The following is a 5,761-nucleotide window of genomic DNA, read 5'->3' on the forward strand; positions in this document are numbered from 1 at the left end:
AACATTATATTGATGGTTGACTATGACTCTTCTTTTCAGATTTCAACGTGCTTTTGCTATACGCGCTTAGCGAGCCTCGCGGTCTACTGGCCGCTCAATGCATTTCGCAGCCCATAATATATATATACAATGCGACCGATGGCCGACCCGTTGGCCGCCTAGTAACAAAAATATGGGCTTAAGAAGTGCATTATATTGATGGTTGACTGTAACTCTTCTTTCCAGATTTCTAGGTGCTTTTGCCATACGCGCATAGCGAGCCTCGCAGTCTCCTGACCGCTCACTGCGTTTCGCAGCCTTTACTATATATATACAAAGCGACCGATGGCCGATCCGTTGGCCGCCTAGTAACAAAAATATGGGCCTAAGAAGTGCATTATAGCGATGGTCGACTGTAACTCTTCTTTCCAGATTTCTACGTGCTTTTGCCATACGCGCATAGCGAGCCTCGCGGTCTACTGGCCGCACAATGCATTTCGCTGCCTATACTATATAAATATATATATATATATATATATAATACGACCAATGGCCGATTCGTTGGCAGCCTAGTAACAAGAATATGGGCTTAAGCAGTGCATTATAGCGATGGTTGACTATAACTCTTCTTTCCAGATTTCTACGTACTTTTGCTATACGCGCATAGCGAACCTAGCAGTCTACTGGCCGCTCAATGCATTTCGCAGCCCATACTATATATATACAATGCGACCGATGGCCGACCTGTTGGCCGCCTAGTAACAAGAATATGGGCTTAAGCAGTGCATTATAGTGATGGTTGACTGTAACTCTTTCCAGATTTCTACGTGCTTTTGCTAGACGCGGATAGGAAGCCTCGCGGTCTACTGGCCGCTCAGTGCATTTCGCAGCCTATACTATATATATATATATATATATATATATATATATATATATATATATATATATATATATATATATATAAATATATATATATATATATATATATAATGCGATCGATGGCCGATCCGTTGGCCGCCTTGAAACAAAAATATGGGCTTAACAACTGCATTATATTGATAGTTGACTATGACTCTTCTTTTCAGATTTCAACGTGCTTTTGCTATACGCGCATAGCGAGCCTCGCGGTCTACTGGCCGCTCAATGCACTTCGCAGCCTACACTATATATATACTAGGCGACCGATGGACGATTAGTTGGCCGCCTAGTAAGAAAAATATGGGCTTAAGAAGTGCATTATAGCGATGGTTGATTATAACTCTTCTTTCCAGATTTCTACGTGCGTTTGATATACTGGCATAGCGAGCCTCGCGGTCTGCTGGCCGCTGAATGCATTTCGTAGCCTATAGTATATATATACAGTGTGACCGATGGCCGATCCGTTGGCCGCCTAGTAACAAAAATGTGGGCTTAAGAACTGCATTATAGTGATGGTTGACTGTAACTCTTCTTTCCAGATTTCTAGGTGCTTTTGCCATACGCGCATAGCGAGCCTCGCAGTCTCCTGACCGCTCAATGCACTTCGCAGCCTACACTATATATATACTAGGCGACCGATGGACGACCCGTTGGCCGCCTTGTAACAAAAATATGGGCTTAAGAAGTGCATTATAGTGATGGTTGACTGTAACTCTTCTTTTCAGATTTCAACGTGCTTTTGCTATACGCGCATAGCGAGCCTCGCGGTCTACTGGCCGCTCAATGCATTTCGCAGCCCATAATATATATATACAATGCGACCGATGGCCGATCCGTTGGCCGTCTTGAAACAAAAATATGGGCTTAACAAGTGCATTACATTAATGGTTGACTATGACTCTGCTTTCCACATTTCTACGTGCTTTTGCTAGACGCGGATAGGAAGCCTCGCGGTCTACTGGCCGCTCAGTGCATTTCGCAGCCTATACTATATATATATATATATATATATATAGATATATATATATATATATATATATATATATATATATATATATATATATATAATGCGATCGATGGCCGATCCGTTGGCCGCCTTGAAACAAAAATATGGGCTTAACAACTGCATTATATTGATGGTTGACTATGACTCTTCTTTTCAGATTTCAACATGCTTTTGCTATACGCGCATAGCGAGCCTCGCGGTCTACTGGCCGCTCAATGCACTTCGCAGCCTACACTATATATACTAGGCGACCGATGGACGATTCGTTGGACGCCTACTTATAAAAATATGGGCTTAAGAAGTGCATTATAGTGATGGTTGATTGTAGCTCTTCTTTTCAGATTTCAACGTGCTTTTGCTATACGCGCATAGCGAGCCTCGCGGTCTACTGGCCGCTCAATGCATTTCGCAGCCCATAATATATATATATACAATGCGACCGATGGCCGATCCGTTGGCCGTCTTGAAACAAAAATATGGGCTTAACAAGTGCATTATATTCATGGTTGACTATGACTCTTCTTTCCAGATTTCAACGTGCTTTTGCTATACGCGCATAGCGAGCCTCGCGGTCTACTGGCCGCTCAATGCATTTCGCAGCCTACACTATATATATGCTAGGCGACCGATGGACGATTCATTGGACGCCTAGTAACAAAAATATGGGCCTAAGAAGTGCATTATAGCGATGGTCGACTGTAACTCTTCTTTCCAGTTTTCTACGTGCTTTTGCCATACGCGCATAGCGAGCCCCGCGGTCTACTGGCCGCTCAATGCATTCCGCTGCCTACACTATATATATGCTAGGCGATCGATGGACGATTCGTTGGACGCCTACTTATAAAAATATGGGCTTAATAAGTGCATTATAGTGATGGTTGATTGTAGCTCTTCTTTCCAGATTTCTACGTGCTTTTGCCATACACGCATAGCGATCCTCGCGGTCTACTGGCCGTTCAATACATTTCGCAGCCTATACTATATATATATACAGTGCGACCGATGGCCGATTCGTTGGACGCCTACTTATAAAAATATGGGCTTAATAAGTGCATTATAGTGATGGTTGATTGTAGCTCTTCTTTCCAGATTTCTACGTGCTTTTGCCATACGCGCATAGCGATTCTCGCAGTCTACTGGCCGTTCAATACATTTCGCAGCCTATACTATATATATACAGTGCGACCGATGGCCGATCCGTTGGCCGCCTAGTAACAACAATATGGGCTCAAGAAGTGCATTATAGTGATGGTTGACTGTAATTCTTCATTCGAGATTTCTACGTGCTTTTGCCATACGCGCATAGCGAGCCTCGCGGTCTACTGGCCGCCCAATGCATTTCGCGGCCAATACTATATATATACAGTGCGACCGATGGCCGATCCGTTGGCCGCCTAGTAACAAAAATATGGGCTTAAGAAGTGCATTATAGTGATGGTTGACTGTAACTCTTCTTTCCAGATTTCTAGGTGCTTTTGCCATACGCGCATAGCGAGCCTCGCAGTCTCCTGACCGCTCACTGCGTTTCGCCGCCTTTACTATATATATACAAAGCGACCGATGGCCGATCCGTTGGCCGCCTAGTAACAACAATATGGGCTTAAGAAGTGCATTATAGTGATGGTTGACTGTAATTCTTCTTTCCAGATTTCTACGTGCTTTTGCCATACGCGCATAGCGAGCCTCGCGGTCTACTGGCCGCCCAATGCATTTCGCGGCCTATACTATATATATATAGTGCGACCGATGGCCAATTCATCGGTCGCCTTGTAACAAAAATATGGCCTTAACAAGTGCGTTATATTGATGGTTGACTGTAACTCTTCTTTCCACATTTCTACGTGCTTTTGCTATACGCGCATAGCGAACCTAGCGGTTTACTGGCCGCTCAATGCCTTTCGCAGCCCATACAATATATATACAATGCGACCGATGGCCGACCTGTTGGCCGCCTAGTAACAAAAATATGGGCTTAAGAAGTGCATTTTAGTGATGGTTGACTATAACTCTTCTTTCCAGATTTCTACGTGCTTTTGCTATACACCAGAACACCGTGAATTCAAAGCGCGCCGCCATATTGATGAGCGCTCGTCGCGCCATCTATCCCAAGCGCCGCGAAGTAGCAGGTCTGGGCTGCCACGCCGGGAGATGCGACCCGGCGCATAAGCGAAACTTGGGCTTTTCAGCTGGGCGGAAGGCGTGTGTCGCGTTTTTTCTAACCTGTAATTTTCATTGTCTCGATCCAATCAAACTTCAAGACATCATGCAAGTCCGCAATGGCCACACTGAGTGCTGTGCAGGCTGCAGAAGCGAATACATCGGGCAAGTACGCTATTACGTTTGTACAAACCGCGCGCTATATGCTAGAACACGTGTGAGCTGTAATATCTCCGCATTTTTGGCACGTAACCTGTGAAGAAATATACAGCACTGTGTTGGTGCCATATATTAATAAAGCACGCAGAACATTGTCCTCTGCACTTTCAGTTTGGTCTTGTCTGTCATGGTCACTACAGGGTTGGCCGCGTTTGGCAACCAACTGGCGAGGTCGTATGACTGGGCTCATAGACTGCCTGATTAGCAGACTCCTGCCCTTCACCACCTGCACATTGAAAACAAAATATATGTTATAGTAAGAACGGCTGTAGTTCTTTCCCATGCCATCACTATTGCGAAGATATAAAGTCCTCTCAATATGAAAAATACACCAGGCAAATTGTATCGTGCAACCACTTAAGAGTACAACATTCAGAACACAAGCCTACAGCACTCGAACAAGCAGCATACGAAGCTAAACCTGCACTCAATGGAAAATGAGGAACTACAGTAGTTATAATGCTCAACTACATGTGCAGTCAAAGCCCGTATAACAGGGTGAGCATGACAGATGCAGGTGTTGTACAGCTGCTGCAAAAACCATGACAGGGCACATAAAATTACCATCCCTACTTTAAGCTGCATCATCAGGGACCCCTTTGTACAATACAACAACCGCACCTGCATTAAATTAGCCCCACCAACTGCAGCTACCTGGTAAGACCTGTTTCGCCTGTGCGAGGCCATATCGGATTGTTGGCGCTCCCTTAGAAAAGAAAACAGTAAAATAAAAAAGACTGGCGAGAACGAGCAAAATTTTGTTACATAATACAACAATAACTAACCACCTTATTTTCCTCGCTATATGAACGGAAAAATCTTGCGCTTTACCCCGCATAACAGCCCGCGCGCAGTTTAGAGCTCGGGAAGCTCAAATGAATTCGTCACGAATGACACCTGCAACACCAGCTCGTAAAGACAGGCGCGCTGCACGAGCACCTTCGGCGACGAGCAGTTGTCGTTTACGTTTTTGTGGACGCATGCTACGTGACGAGCAGACTTCGGTTTACTTTCATAGCAATAACGCTCACCAGCAGGGCAACATTCTATTGCCTACAACTTGTCGTTCAAGCTTAATGGTCATGCCGTGCACCAGCTGCAAGTATCGCTAACCGCAAACTCAACTGTTCCGCTTAACCGTCGGGAGCTCTGCATGACTAAAAACACGAAAAGGCTTGTCTTTTTGTTATAGCCAAGGTGAAGCACCGGCACGGGATTCTGCTCTGTAGGCTTGTTGCCCAGAAAGTGCTCGGAGCAAACCTGCGTGTTACACATATTACGTTCGTAGGGCGCAAAGTTGAACGTGGCACCAAAATAAACAGAGATCGAATACTCACTCGTGCATTTTCACTGGGTTGGTAGTTCTTCCTATTCACTGCAGCTATCCACCGGTGGCGCAGCTTGGCATTCTTCGTTGCGGATGGAAATCGGTGCAGGCTGAAAACACCGCACCGGCACGATTCCCTACGTGTGTTGTGCTCT

This window comes from Dermacentor variabilis, chromosome 6 (genome assembly GCF_050947875.1).
Source record: "Dermacentor variabilis isolate Ectoservices chromosome 6, ASM5094787v1, whole genome shotgun sequence".
Classification (NCBI taxonomy): Eukaryota; Metazoa; Arthropoda; class Arachnida; order Ixodida; family Ixodidae; genus Dermacentor; species Dermacentor variabilis.